Source organism: Thalassophryne amazonica, chromosome 12, assembly GCF_902500255.1.
Source record: "Thalassophryne amazonica chromosome 12, fThaAma1.1, whole genome shotgun sequence".
Taxonomy (NCBI): domain Eukaryota; kingdom Metazoa; phylum Chordata; class Actinopteri; order Batrachoidiformes; family Batrachoididae; genus Thalassophryne; species Thalassophryne amazonica.
This window is the reverse complement of record NC_047114.1, coordinates 69932897-69949658: the sequence shown is the minus strand read 5'-3', so window position 1 is coordinate 69949658 and position 16762 is coordinate 69932897.

Sequence of the window (16762 nt, the reverse complement as noted above, 5' to 3'; positions counted from 1 at the left end):
TTGGAGTATGTGTGTGTGTTTATGCCCCCGATTCCTGTTTGAATCATCCGTGTGTGTTCGGTCGTGTCTTTATTTTGGAGTGTGTGTGTGTGTGTGTGTGTGTGCACGCCCCCGATTTGTGTTTGAATAATACGTGTGTGTTCGGTCATGTCTTTATTTTGGAGTGTGTGTGTGTGTATGCCCCCGATTCATGTTTGAATCACCCATGTGTGTTCGATTGTGTTCGCCACTTCTCTCTGCCTCTGGTGTGTGTGGTATGGTTGTGTCCTCCACTTCCGTGTCCTGTGTATGTCAGTTGTCTAATGTGTTTTTCATCTGTGTTTTCGTGTGTGTCTGTCCTTGTTCTATGCCCCGGCGTCTTCCACCTGCTTTGTGTGTACATCAGTTTATTCTTAGCTCCTTGCCTTTGGTCTGTTGTATTCTGGGTTTTGAGTTTAATCATGGTTTTGTTTTGATTGTCTTGTGTGTTTGAGATCTTTGATGTTTCCTTCTTAGTTTTGGCATTTGGTCACCTCCGAGGTTGTCTTTTATTTCCGTGTGTGTGTATTTTTCTTTGTCTGCAGTTGTGGTTGGTTATTGTTGATTATTTTCCTAGTCACCCCTAGTTGTCGGCTTTATTATTCCTTCTCCAGTTGTCTCTATAGTTGTATCTCCATGTGTTCTGTTCATTCATGTGCACCTGTTGTTCATTAGTTCAGTCTTTATTAGCCTCACCTTTTGTATCTTTGTGTGACTGTTATGAGTGTTTGTCGTCTCCTCTGAGATCTCAGTGTTGTAAGTAATTTTGGTGTCTTCTTGCTCCACTGTGTTCCTCATCTCTCTCAGTTCATTTCTCCTGGTTCCCTCACTGTACGTTCACATCATCCCAGTATGTTGTATTTTGTGTCAGTTTGGATTATTAAAGCACCTCGGTTTTTGTACATATACATCTGAGTCCTGGCTGCCTGCTGCTGGGGTTCAATTTGAGTTTTTGAACATTGCTTTTTTAACACTTTTAGTGCATGCCAACAAAATGCGACTATGATTCTAAATGATGATCTTACTACAAAATAAGAATGTTATTATTATTATTATCCCCCCAAAATAATTACTGTTATTATTTTGAGGGTGGTGTAGTCTACTTGTATAATGCCAATTAGCCACTAAAACTGGTATCTTAGCGATGATAGCCAACTCCCAGTTCAGTGCCATTCCCCAGAGACAAGGGGTTTGAAAGTTCCCTCAATACCTCATCATGTCCCACAAGGTAACCAGAGGGTATTTAGATCTCATTGGTTGCCTCCCTTCCTTGTGTGGAAAGAGAGGTGATCTTTCCCCTATGCTTTAAGTATAGGACTGTTATTTACTACGGAGATCTTTGGAAAACAGGATGTAACTGTTGATATATTACAGCTTCCACCTTTACTGGTATGGGCAGGAGTTACAAGTTATAGCAGGTTATATAGCCACGATCTCCATGTAGAAACCAAAGTGAGCCACACCAGCTTTTCTTTACACAAGTTAGGGGATGGATTCCAAATCACTGTTTGTGTCTTGAACAGCATCCATATCAATCAGAAAGAAACACAAACCGTATGGCACTGTTTAGTAACTTTGTCTGAAGTAGGCAGTTCCTAAATACTGAGTGAATGTGCAAGAAGCAGAATAGTGAGGGAAGCCAGTCAGACTGCCATGACATCTCTGAAAGAGTTATAGGCTTTTGTGGTTATGCATAGTGCAACTGGCGGAATGGCAAAGAGAAGGAATCTAGAAAAGAAAACCTGAAATTTCAGCTACAGTTTGCCAGATGGCACATGGGAGTCTGAAGCCTAGACCTGATCAGTTTTCTTGTCTAAAAATGCTTCTTTGGACCTCCTTAGCCTTTGCCACATCTCTTTTCACCTCATGCCACATGTCCTTGTACTCTTGTCTTCTTTCATCATTTCTCCAACTGCCACGATTTTTTTTCGCCAACTTCTTACTCTTTATAGTTTTCTTAACATCTTCATCCCACCACCTCTTTGGCTTCCTTCCTCTGTCCAGGTGTCATATCCAATACCTTCCTAGCTGCCTTCCCTCACCACATTTCCAGTACGTTTCACCTCCATCCAGGGCCTGTCTCACCATCTCCCTGAAGTTCACACAACAGCCTTCCTCCTTCACCTTCCACTATCTGATCTTTGATTTAGCTCTTGTTCACCTCCAAACATCATCCAATGCTGTCTAGCTACCATCACCTTACAATCTCCAATGTGTAGTGTATTAAGCACAGGCCAGAAGAATAGAAAACAGTGATGATAATCCTCCTGCAGCCCTGGTGGGTTGTGGAGCAAAAGCTGGATGATGTTTGTCACAATATGCAAACACATTTTAGCAGAACATTGATAATAATTGGCCACCATTTTTTGTGCTGAAGCATTGTTTTAATTTTAAAACCGTCAATGTGGATGTGCCCAGCTAGGTTTTAACCCTATTTCTAGGTTTGCACTTCTGCAGGAGAGTGCTTTTAACAGCAAAACCAGAAAATAAAGAAAGAAGTACATATTTAATTTAAAACAAAAACAGTTATTCTGCACCAAAGCCTGCTACTACACTTTCATTTTCAAAGCAGTCAGGATCATTTATTCATTTTCTATATACACTTAAACCATTCAAAGGTCATAGGTGGGCTGGAACCTATCCTAGCAGTTATGAGACATGAGGGGGTCTACTCTGGACTGAAACACCAGTCTATCGCAGGGCCACATATAGACAAACACATTCTCACACACTTGCACACCTACGGTCACTTTAGAGTCACCAGTTCATCTAACCTGCATGTCTTTGGATGTAGGAGGAAGCTGGAGCACCCAAAGGGAGCCCACGTGAACACGGGGAGAACATGCAAACTCCACACCGAAAGGACCAGATGGGAAGTGACCCAACAACCTTCTTACTGTGAGGCAACAGTGCTAAGTACTAAGCCACCATGCCGCCCCAATCAGGATCAGAGATTCTTAAAAAAGGCAGGATTGGGATCAAAGATATCAGGATACTTTTTTTTATTTAAAAGTCAATTATCAAGCATAGAATGCAGCCCTTCTTTAACCCAAAATTTATCTTCCCACCAAATTTGATTAAAATCAGATCATGTCCTTTTTAAAAATCCTTCTGACAATCAAACACACACACACACAAATAACAACAAAAATATAATCTCCACCCTGAACGGATCTAATAATTAGCATTTATGTGTTTTAAGGTAAGATGGACCTGTCCGCGGAGTGACACTGTCCTAGTTCACAGGTATGGTGACGCAAAAGAGAAGGAATTTATTGGAACAAACCCATCAGTTGGACAGTTGAGGTCATGTCTGCAACTGTTCCAGACCTTCTTGTGTTGATGAGGATAACATTCTTTAGGCTGGGGAGGGTCATTGTTTTCATGAGGCGTAACGTGGAGACCTGACCCACGTCTACTGACTGCCAATTATCTGCACTGTTTGTTCCTTTGGATCCTTTGCTGGATTCTTCTTGCTTTGGAGAAGACAGACAAGGCGAAAATCTCCCCCCAGTGCCCAACACACCAGGTATAGTTACATCACATTCCGCCAAGAATCATAGCCAACGATCGTTTTACACTGTTAAAAAAAAAATGGGATGGAATTGACCCTGTGATATACACTTTATGACTGCTTCTGCAAAACTAATACAGTTAATAAGCATCCTGAGATTTTCTGTGGACTTCCACAAGAATGAAACTAAATCCTACATCTCCCTACAGTCCCGATCAAAATTATTGGCATTCATGATTTTTGGGTACACATTTGAGAATATGTTTAGAAATAAATGCAAAAGAACTGGTCAGGTCAAGTCTAGGAACATGTACTGGTGACACATGTCTCTGCATCCACTGCAGCACAGATTCACTTGGAGTCTTGGATGGTAACTATAAAGGCAGACGTCTCCCCACCTCTCTAAAGTCACTATTTATCTACCACAGCCAGGTGAAACAGAAGCACCCGCTTGGCCTTCTTCAGCCACTGGGGTCCTCAACACTGAGGCAAGTGCATGCTAGATTATGCACAAAAAATGTGCCACATGGCTAAAATGTTGTAGCTCCCTCACCAGGAGCCTCCAAATACACCTTGTACCAATTTAGTCATCACTTTTGGTGACTAGTCAAAGTTCAACTCTCGCAACAAAGACAGAAAGTAAAAGAACTGTAAAGACTTGGACCTTTGTTCTCCAACCAATGAATGGGCATTGCATTATTTTGTCAATAATACAAACACAAAATTGACCAATGACACAATTTTGGCCAACATAACCATTAACCCCAGCATACTTCCTTTACAATATCCTTTTGAGGCCCAGCAACGCATTTTTTCCCTCTGTAAGGGACAACAGTTTTACAGCTTTAATTCAAAAGAATTATTCAGTTAGAACTTGATCCCACTGTCCCCTTCAAATTACATTCCACAAATAAATAAATAAATAAAAATTCTGACAAAAAAAAAATATTGTTGTGGCATGTTGTTTTCTTAAGATATTTATTTCATGCAAAAAATAAAAAATAAAATTGCACCATATATATCACAGATATTAAACAATATCTGCATAGGCTCAAATACTTCTGACATCAAACATAGCAACAGTTGAAGAGGTTGTAATAATGTAGCTATTGCAAAACAAAGGTTGAGGCAACAGTATAGATTTAGAAGGTCTGTGATGTCATTTAATATTTCAGGACATTATTAAAAATCAAATTAAAAATTTCCAACAATGCTGAGTGTCTTTGTTGTGTCATTTTGCCTAGGACTGGGTCTCTCTTGCACTATTGGCTACAATTCCCTCATTTCCTGTGGTCCTGCTCCATTTCATGATATCCAGAAGCTTTCAGAAAATGGACATAAATATGGACATAATCAATGCAGAATGCATACGGACAGCTCGGTCCGTATCTGTATTTAACCCTAAACATGAATGAGGTTTCAGCTGTCACTAATTTGGAGTAGAGACAAGTTTTGGGACCATCCACGGCCATACACACATCAATACATCAATCACACACATTCTATTCTATCTTTAATTTTGGTTTTACTTTATTGATTTGTACTTTTAACAATTATTTTTATTTCATTATTGTAATTTAATGATATTGATTACATTTTTTACGAGACTGTATGGCATGTACAAGTAATCAGTTTATTTAGAAAGCCCTTTACAGCAGCCAGACGGTGTCCAAAGTGCTTTACAGTCAAATCAAAGATTCACAAAAAAACAAACAATTACAATAAAGTTAAAACGGCACATAAAAACAAAACATGTCACAGCACCACTAGGTATTAAAAGCCAGTTTAAATAAATAAGTCTTAAACTTTGATTTTAAAAAAGTGATAGGTCGGGAACAGCACGGGAATCAGGAGGTAGCTTGTTCCACAGATTGGGTTCAGCTAACGCAAAAGCACAATCACAATATTTTGACCTCGGAACATCTCAGCGAAACTGACCAGCTGCCCGTAATGACCTACTGTAAGTGCAGAGAGTTAACATTTCAGAAAGGCAGGAAGGTGCAAGGCCATGAATAGCTTTAAAAACAAACAATAAAATCAATCTAATGAACTGGAAGCCAGTGGAGTGAGTTAAGTACAGGAGTAATATGCTCACATCTGGAAGTGTTCATTTAAAGACTAGCAGCAGCATTTAGCACATGTATGCATTTGTTGTATTGATTTTAAATTTGTTCTTACAGTTGTTAAGTTTTAATACTGTGTATTATTGACACTGTCTGAATGGAAACAAAGACGTCATTAAAGATTTTCTGAATTATGTTCTTGAAAATTGGGACTGTAAATCAAAGCAATGAAATGTTCTTTTCATTCTGTATGTCATATTTTGAGACAGATATTATTCAAGCATTTTATTAAAAAAAAAAATAATAATAATAATAAAGGCAGCTGACATTGTGAGGCCAAGACACTGTAAAGTAAGTCTTGCATAATAAATTTGAAATAATGCTTCTGTAGCTCTATGATTTAACCCCATCGAAAAAAAGAGAGCCTATATTAATCATCTCAAATGTGCAGGAAATGATTTCAGCTTTATAAAACAACACCAGGAGTTCCCCCTTTTTGTGATTTGTTTTCAGATTTTACTTCTTACAGTGCAGGTCCTTCCCTAAAGTATAAGCACAGATGTGGCTGCCTCTGTCTTTCTTGCTTTCCTTTTTTCTTTTTTCTTTTTGCCTTTAAATGAGCAAAAGTCATTTAAATTCAGGCCTCACATCTAACATAACTAAAAACCAGAGTAACAAAATCAGTATGATGAATTTAAAGAATTTATTTTTAAATCTTTTATCATCGAAAAGGTTGAGCAAAAGGTTTAGCTTCTGAGGCACATGAAATTTATGCACAAAATCAATACTGAAACAACACTTGAATCTATGCGGAGGAGTGGTTTCCTTTATAAAAATGTTCCCCTTTGTGGTGTAAATGAATGCAGCATATTATGTCTTCCCACTGTAAGACAATATTCCATTGTGAAATCACATCCATGTACACACAATAACCCACAATCAACAGACATTTGATGTTTATAACATAGGTGAGGTAAGCTTCAAGAAGCAGAGAGTGGATCCTATAAGTGCAACCGAGCAGCAGCACAGTGGTTTCACTGCTGAAGTCCCCCAGCATCAAAACATCATCTGTAACTTTCTGGACTGACATGTTTATATGTATCAATGTATTCTGAAATAAAATTATCCATCATTCATTTTCCTACATTTAGTAGCAACAGGAGTTGCTCTAATGCATTATCAGATGACAAGCATGAAAATTTTCAGAGCTTTTTGATGAATTCAGCAATGGTTTGCATTTGTGAGATCACCTCAGTTATTCCCATTCATCGCATATCTAGCCTACTCTGTCTGTCATCTATGCAGTCCACCCGAATGTCAATGTTGACACTCGAAGTGCCTCTTGCGAGTGACCACTGGATTGTGATGCATGAAATTGGTGTTTCTGTAAGATAAGATTGTGATATGGTGGGTCCATAGGCTTATAGTGGCCCTGTGGGAGCCCTGCAGCTGCCCCAAAGCCAAGCAAATACCCCAATGTCATTTGAACATTCAACAAGCAAAGCCCCGAGGTACAGAAAAAAATTTCCATTTCTTCTGTCAGTACAGTGAATATGTAACTGTTTTTCACTTTCCTTCAAGAAAGAAAGCATTGAACAGAGTTGGAGCCAGACTGCATTACTGACTAATGCTACAGTTCATTAGGAAAAGTCAGAGACTGAGCAAGGCAATGTATTGGGCATCTCTCAAATTTTCAGAATGTTCCACAGAGCAGCCTGACTGACAAAGGTTTCTAAAGAGCTCATAGAGTCATGAGCTCACTAGACAAAGGTATTTACCAATTCTGGTACCTTTACAGGAGAACAAAGGTCCATACACATTATTGTGAGACCTAGACTCACAATCAATAATTAGTTACCTAAAGCCCCGGCCACAAGGCACTAAGGAAGGACACCAAAGTCAAAACGAAACAAGAAATCTGGACTTATGTTGACATCCTTTAACCATCGTCCAGCTTCCTTCCTGCAGCTGGCGCTTCATCAGAATTTTTAAACGGTAAAAAATATGAACGAATCCCAACGACAACCTCAATTCCTCCGTATTTCTTTTGCTTTCTGTCTTGATGGCTCCTTGTCATTTGTGTAGTTCCGTTTGACTGTCGTCCAACTTCGTCCAAACTCCCAAGTTAGGCATCTTGCACGAACGTTGACGACGTGTGAACGTATCAATAACTAAAACTCCGACGAGCTGCATGTAACATCCTTGTATCGCTGATGACTCGTCCATGTTTGGGACAAAAAGCAACGTTGTCATACAGATACAACAGTGGCAAGAACGTTTATCAACTACTGTAACTATTTGCGCACATTCCAGCCGTTTGTGGCTGGCCTGCGTGTGCGCACACATTGTTGTCAAGACAACCAAACCCCGCACCTGCAAGTGCTGCACATGAAGCCAAGGTTGACTGCGCTCGGTCTCATACCCGCTGTCAGTCACGTCATCATAAATGTTTCGTTTTGATTTTGTTTAAAGCGTCAAGATCGACGTTCACTTTTTTATTTTGTTAGTTTCGGTTTTGTTTTTCGTTCCTTTTTGCGCTCTTGATTTGCAGGCTTTTTGGTGATGGGAAAAGTGCAGGATCATTCGTCCGCCTTTTCTCGACGATTTGTGACTTTGTGACTTTTTTTCCTTTGTTCAGCTTTTGTCGTGGGCCGTGTGACCGGGGCTTTAGGCAAGAACAGGACATATTTGCTATTCAGTCTAAAGAACAATTACTTAGACTCAGATGACGCATGATACAACTTGCCTTCAATGTGTAAAGTTCAAACTTAATCCTGCCAATTCCAAGCAAAGTGGTGCCTCTTGTCTTGAAGGTCACTGATATTACTTTAGATCCAGTTACTCCACTCCAGTGTCCTCAACCACCCAGTCCACGCTTTGTGTTTTCTTTGAGATCAGTCACCCTAATGCCACATACAACATCAGCCAATCCATCCTGTCCAGTAAAAAGCCCATTCATGCTCATGGGCTACTTATCAAGAGTTTGCCTCTCCAGCCAGTCGTACTCAGGATAAATCTTACGTACCTGTTGATTGTTACAGACTCACACACATTACCAATGTATGGGACAGCCAGAGCTCACCTTCCCAAACTTTAAAGTCTGCTGGAGATGAGCCAGGACTTGTGAGTCTGGCAGTAGAGATCACAAGTCCTATTCAAATTCCATTTGCCCAGAGGTGTTCCCTGCCAGTCTTCTTTTTCAAAGGCGGTCCATGCCATCCTTGATCTTTGGGAGAGAACCAACAGACCAGAGGAGACCAAAGCCACTACCAAATCCTACAGCTGAATCATCCAGTCTTGTACCTTATAGTTCTTACCCAGTGGTACACTCCTCCTGTGTAGTCCTGCTTAACCTGATGCTACGTGACCAGATGGGATTTGCCAGATGGCCATTTCCACCAACTCCTGCCCAGACGGGGTCTCAAGTCTCATTAATTCAGTGAAAAATGTAGGTGATCTCAATTAGTCTTGTTTTCAGCGTGCGTCACTTTCAGTTACTGCAAAAAATTTAAAAAAGTGTGACTTCTTATCTGTAATTAAAAATCTCTTTTAGTTCACTTCATAAAACTAATTAAATATTTTCAATAATGTACCCTGTTCTCAGGGAAGGACGCATTATTCATCAAATGAAATGTGGTTTGGCGCTTAGTTGACTATAGACTAAATTTGTTTGTAAATGCCCCCTGACACTTGCACGACTTTGATAAACGCACTTGCACGCACATTGTTGTGACGATCCCACCCGCTGTGTTCCCAGCTGGACACCGTGCTTTGTTCCACTGGATGCCATGTGCTGTGCGCTGGACGCTGCGCACTGGACACTGCATATATAAAATAATTATTTCATAGCGGATTAATCATTTTCAGATCAAAGGCATGCAAGTGTCAGGGGGGCTTTAACCTCATCACTCATAGTAAGATGTGTTAACCACCAAAACGTGAATCAGCTGCAAATCGTGAAATATCCGCAGAACGTGAATTGCAAAACGTGAATGCTGAAAAAATATCTCCCAAAACGTGAACACAGGTCTCGCAAAATGTACATTTCTTCAAGATTTGATGTATGTGCTTGGTTGAGGAGCTGATGGTGTGAAGCTACTATCTCTGGGATTATGACTGCACACCTCTGACTTTCATTGCACCACGGGGCTTCACACCACCCTTTGACTTGCACGTGCATTACCTTGACATTTGCACAAATTTGATCCCCGCACTGGCACGCAATCTGGTGTGCCAATGAGTAAACCCGTAGTAAACTGTTGTAAACTGTGCATTGCTGTGTGCCATTGTGCACGCATTAATTTTGTGAACTAGTCATGAACATTGTGCAGTCTATTTGAAAACACTGCGTGTCACTGCGTGTCACTGCATCTCACTGCGTGTCACTGCGTGTCACTGCATCTCACTGCGTGTCAATGCGTGTCATTGCGAGCAGTGCATCTGAATCTGAAGTTGAGATTATGAAGAGATGTTACATCTATAAAAAACATAACTTTACAGATACATAATATAACTCATAAGAAGGAATGAAAATGCACATGTTTTACCAATCCATAAGTATAAAAATTATTATAAATAGTTACCTTTGAGACAAGATTCCAAATGCGTTCTCCACTGATGAGAGAATAGCTTCATCAGCCAAGTTCTGAAAGCAAATGTATCATCGGCTATGAAATTAATATTACCTCCGCCAAGGAGGTTATGTTTTTGTTCACGTCCGTTTGTTTGTTTGTTGGTTGGTTGGTTGGTTTGTTAGCAGGATTACTCAAAAAAATCCTCAACGGATTTCAATGACATTTTTACCAGGGGTGTATCTTGGCCTAACTTAGAAGTCATTAAATTTTGGTAATGATCCGGAACACAATCCGGATCCACTAATTTTTTTTAAGGATTCTTGATCATTGCAGGGGAGGGCCAATTTCAACATTTTTGCATCTAACTTCATGAAGACGGGTCACAAAGGCTGAACAAAAATTATTGTACGTTACGACACAACAATAATTTAGCATTTGTTTCTCCTCATTGAATAAACTTATTATTAGAAAATAAAAAAACTTGTGTAGTTCATGCAGTTTCTCTTTATAAACACATTTGCTGAAGATCTAAGGGTTTAACCCTTTGGGGCAAACACCGTCATATACAACAGCTGAGACCAAGCTTTACTAAATTATGAATAACTTTTTAATGATATGAGATAGAAACTTACTTTTTTTTTTTTTTTTTTTGCTGAAAAGTTAACTCCATGGACTTTCGAGCCACCGTCCATCATCTTTGTACTCCTCATAGAAGCTGTGTGATGACGTGAGCAATGTGAGTGTCCAACTGGAATTGGTTCACCGTCACATGGTTTTCCAAAATCCAATTGTAGGGCAGATTCAACTCAGGTGACACAGCAAAGATTGTTTTTAGGAGTGATGTGTTACTAGTTTATTATAGTTTGCTGTGTGTTTTGAATAAATGTGTGTGGAAAATTATTTTCCACTTTACTTTTTCGTTTCTTATTTCTGATTGTAAACCTTTATTACACTTATAAAACACAACTATAGCATATATATTTTGAAAGTACAGGTTGTCCTGAAAAAAGAGACATAAAACTTGATTGTGGGATGCAGGGAGAGCTGCTAACAGCAATAAAGAAACATTTATGCCAGGCGAGTGAACTGTCCAAAAAATATCCTCAGACCCCAGAGGGTTAACCACTGAATCTGAAACATTACAGTAGATGCATGAAACGACGTGGAATAAGTCTATTTGCCAAAGGGTATTCCATGTGACATCAGTGACCCTATGGCCTTGGCGGAGGTTTGCACTCTCCGAGTGCTTCTAGTTTTATATAGTGTGGCGTCCAGCCAGATAAAGCAGGTCACATTGGCATGACGAATTGCGCAGCAGTGCGGGGATCAAATTTGTGCAAGTGTCAAGGTGCGCGTTCCCTATTAGTGGGTGAACAATTCAATGTTTGGTGAATTCTGCTTCATGATGATAAGAAGAGTTGACATTGAAGGATCAAAAAGTGATGCTGCTGTGAATGCTTGACTGCCACAAGCCAGTTATCCCTGTAGTAACTTTTCTGACACCTCCTGCTTAAAACCGAAAAACCGTGAAAGCGGGGCTTCACGGTCTGTATTCATACTGAAAATCAAGTTCAGGCGAGCTTTCGCCTTTCTGCTCCACGGGAGGTTTCTGTCCTCCCTGAGTTTGCCTTAGGACACCTGTGTTACCATTTGACAGGTGTACCGCCACAGTCAAACTCCTCATCTGCCACTGTCCCCAGAGTGGGTCTCGCCCAGCAGAGCCAGGCGCTTGACAACAGAAGCGACAGCCCGCTCGCCCCCACTTCCCTGCCTCACTGGGTGTAGTTTTGTTTTGCAAGATTACTAGAAAAGTTGCAAATTCATATCAGAATACCATTTGCAAAACATTTGTCTGTCTGTTTGTTCTCTTACTCCTCCTAGGTACTTTGATGGATTCCCATCAAACTACGTATGTGGATGAAGGGCCATTTAAAGCAGAGATCTTAGTCTTTATCTGGGGCAATCTCAAATACAAACACACCAACACACTGAAGACAACTGCACACTTTTGTTTCAGATTGTGCTTATGTATCAGAAAGCTAATAATTAGAAACTGGTTCCCAAAGCCTGCAGCAAGACGTTCACGAGTCTGACAAAACAGTGCTAGAAACTCATGTTGAATTTGGTGCAATATTAAGAATCAGAATCAGAAGAAGTTTATTGCCATTGCCAGTGAACAGGATTCACAGACTAGGAATTTGCTTCGGTACAATGGTGCAACATTAAGAAGAGATAAAATGCTAAGATAAAATATAACATATGTGTCAAAATAAGATAAAATCTAAGATAAAAAAGAAATATGAAATATGAAAGGCTGTGTGCAACAGAAAAACAGAGAAACAGAAAAAACAGTGCAGTGGGAGGAGTGCAATTAAAAACCAAAGTACACTGTCTAAAGTGACCCGTGATAAGATGATAAAGTGACAGAGTTAAGCTTAAGGTGACTGAGTTATGAGGAGTTCATGAGTCTAACGGCAGAGGGGAAGAAACTGTTCTTATGGCGGGAGGTTCTGGTCCGGATGGACCGTAGCCTCCTGCCCGAGGGGAGTGGTTTGAACAGACCGTGTGCAGGGTGAGAAGGGTCGGCTGTGATCCGACCTGCTCGGTCCAGAGTCCTGGAGACGTGTAGGTCGTGGAGAGATGGAAGGCTACAGCCGATCACCTTTTCAGCAGAGGCCACAATGCGCTGCAGTCTGTGTCTGTCCCTGGCTGTGGCCCCGGCGTACCACACCGTGATGGAGGAGCAGAGGATGGACTCGATGATGGCCGTGTAGAACTGCACCATCAGCTGGACAGGCAGCTTGGCCTTCTTCAGCTGCCGCAGGAAGTACATCGGAGCACCAGGCGTTGTTGATATAGAAGCAGAGTCCACCCCCTCTAGTTTTTCCACCAGAGAGTGCTCGGTCTCTGTCTGCGCGGAGGAGTCGGAATCCCTCTAGTTGGAGCGCGCAGTCCGGTGTCTGTGCATTTAACCACGTCTCCGTGAAGCACAGTACACAAGATGAGGATAATATGTTAATATGTTGCTTCTAGTGTTCAAACCTTTGTTTGCTCAACTTGGAAATGGTGCTGGAACACTAAAAAAAAAGTAAACTCTGCAGTATTTTAGAAAAGAGAATAAAAAGCTAAATCCCCTCATGTTGTCTCCATTCTGACAGATGTTTCGACACAAATTGAATGTGTTTCCAGGTGGCGATATTCATAAACTGAATTCTGTTGCACATTTAGCAAAGCCTAATGGGGCCAGACTGGACTCATTTTCTCCCAGAGATGAATGCCACGCGAGGAAGAAAACTCACTCTAATCTCATGTGTAATTACGGCCATTGAAAAGGTCACGAGAATAATGAATGCCACACGCTGAAATTGAAATCAAAGGCAAAGTGAAGTCCAGTGCACTGACTGCTCTTATCTCTGTGTTAATGTGGACAGTTTGCGAAGTTCAGTAGAAAGCTTTTCCTTTAAGCAACAAATCTAACAATCCACAATTTATCTAAGCATTTTCTGAGTTAGAAATGAGTTGAACACAGATTTGGACACACATAAATCTGTTTTGCCTTCCTTACTACGGAAGCAAGGAACTGTGTTTGCCTCATAGGTCAGCTGGTTTTCCACTTTAGGCATCACTGGACAAACTGAAGCATATCTCAGATGTGACTGTCTGGTGAGGTGGTGGTGGTGTCCATCCAAACCTCCCAGTGGAAGGACCTAGTAATGACATAGCGAGTGAGTGTGTACGGGGTGATCCAGCTTTGTTTGCAACTAAACAACTGCAAATGTGAGCCATAATCAGAACACGCCACATGCTTGAGAGTTTCAGATTATCCAAACGTGCCTTCTTCATTGTGAAGTTTTATTGGATCAGTGACATATCCAGATTCTTGCCCTTCAATGTTGCCAGATATTTCAGGAAAGTACTTCCACAAAAACAACAATAATAATAATGCTAAGTTTAACACATTTGACTTTTGCAATGGCATCACATTTTAAACATTCAGCCTTCTTCATATTAAAATTTCCAAAATGATGCCCTTTAAACTCACAGTGAAAACTAATCTCTAAAACATGACATCAATGAAATAAAAAATAATGTTCAATGTTGCTGACATTATTGAGGGAAGCTCTTCACTATCTGTGTATATATATATCATCAAACAATAATTTAAAATTGAATAATTGTTGCAGAACCTCAAAGTAATGATAGGCTACTTCACAACTGTCAGAAATCTTTTTTTTTTTCCACAACAAAAGTGTAATAATGTAAAGAAAGACGTTTTTAGCCCTTCCTCCTCTATGCTATACTCTCCATGTTCATTGTGATTTAAATTATAGTTGAAACTTAGAAATACACTTGGTGCGTGAAATTCACATTACTCTACACACTGACAGCAAACAATAAATACAATAAGGTTGTCTTAGTAAAACTAAATACAGCTTCAGTGATAAATTCTCTCCAGTGCAAAACTAATTTTTATGCAGTTGTTTTATTGTATCATCTAGGAAATACACTGCAAATGAATTCAAATTATGCAACAATATTCAGAAATGATCTCCTGTGCGAACCGACCTCTCTATGTTAGACAGAAATGATTTTTAAAAATGTTTTAGTTATTATTCTTTTGCATTTAAAATTAGCCTCCCAACCACACAGTAAGACAGGAAGCACCAGGACCATAAAAATTTGGACCTTCATTCTTCTGCAACGATATCGGCAGATGACAATATTTAATTGAATAGTTCCATTATATGAGTGTCAGATGATGAAAAATAAAGTCTGGATGTGGCAAATTTAAGAAGATTTTGCTCAGACATTAAGATTTAGGACCTAGTGGCGATATGAGCTCATATTGACAGGGTAACACTGCCGCCTAGTGTTATAAGCACATAACACCTGCCTCTTCTAAATGGATTGGGTTTGAGTGAATCTGAGTTGAATAGTGACAGGGTTCTACAGGTTATTCAAAAAAAAAAAAAAAATAGAACCCATAAAAATTGTAATAAATTCTACAAAATGTCTTTTCCTTGGTTGACCAAGACATCTTGGGGAAGAAGATCATCTTCCCCAAGATGTCTTGGTCAACCAAGGAAAAGACATTTTACCTGGAGACCTGTTTCGCCAACACATCATACTATTTGGAGCATAAATTTGAAAGAACATGACTTTTGTGTAAAGTGACCAAGATAACTGAAACTGTGGGAAATGATCGTACACACACTGAAGTTTAAGTCCAGCAAATTTCTTTAAATTTGCTTTAAGACTTTTGGAGAATTAAATCTTTGCAGGATTTATTACAATTTTTATGGGTTCTGTTTTTTTTTGGGGGGGGGGGGGGGTCCTCTCTGTATGATGTCCGTACAAAAGCGTCACCATAGACGATCCGCATTCATTGATGAATGTCTACAGGCGAAGAATTCAGTAACAGTACAGTTTCAAACACACCTCCATTCACATCAGAATTTTTTAAAAGACAGTGTGCATGTGTTACATCGAAGGCGATTCTTTGCACGACTGAATTTGCATGAAACCCATTCAGTGCAGCGATAGTCAATAAGGATTATTCTCACACCAGATTCACTTTGATATCTTGTTTGTTGTTGAAATAATCACATTGGAGGCAGAACATCAGTCATCCTTTGTATTTGATATTCATCTTGTTTAATTAAAGTCCATGTCAATTCAATTTCAATTAATTCATTTGATATAGCGCCAAATCACAATAGAGTTGCCTCAAGGCCATCACTCAAAATAATTCAAAAAACAAAATAAAATGAATTAAAAAGTTTTTTTTAAAGCACAGTAAAAGATTTTTAAAAAGCACATTAAAAGAGTAAAAAATTAAAAAGCATAACGACATAGTATTCCAGTATGCTAGCCATATGAAAGGGAAAATAAGTGCGTCTTAAGTCTGGACTTGAAGGTCTCTACAGAATGTGACTGTTTTATTGATGCAGGGAGATCATTCCACAGAACAGGGACATGATAAAAGAAAGCTCTGTGGCCCGCAGACTTTTTATTCACCCTAGGGACACAAAGTAGTCCTGCATTCTGCCAACGCAAAGCCCGGGCCAGTACGTAGGGTTTAATTAGGTCAGCTAAATAGGGAGGTGCCAGTCCGTGAATAATTTTATAGGGTAGTAGCAGAACCTTAAAATCCGATCTCACAGGGACAGGAAGCCAGTGAAGAGAAGCCAAAATGGGTGTGATGTGGTCAAACTTTCTGCTTCGTGTCAAAAGTCTAGCAGCAGCATTTTGAACCAATTGTAAAGTCTAAATGATATTGAAAATCTAATCCCTTGACTTGACCTTTGCTAAAATGAATTCTTTAAGGGCAGTTTCTGGGTCAACCTTCATTGACTTGTCAAGTTTAGTAGAAATCTGCAAAAGAACCTGGGAGGAGTTGATTTCACCTGGACAATTCCAGAAAACACCTCCATATGTAGAACAGGTTTGGTACAAATCACAGAGAAAAACATATATTTTGACCTTTGACCCAAAAATTGCACCAATCCCAATAGTTTTCATGCAACCATATTGTTATCATTATTATTATAACAACTACTTTTATATTTGAGCATGAAAACCAATCATTTTGA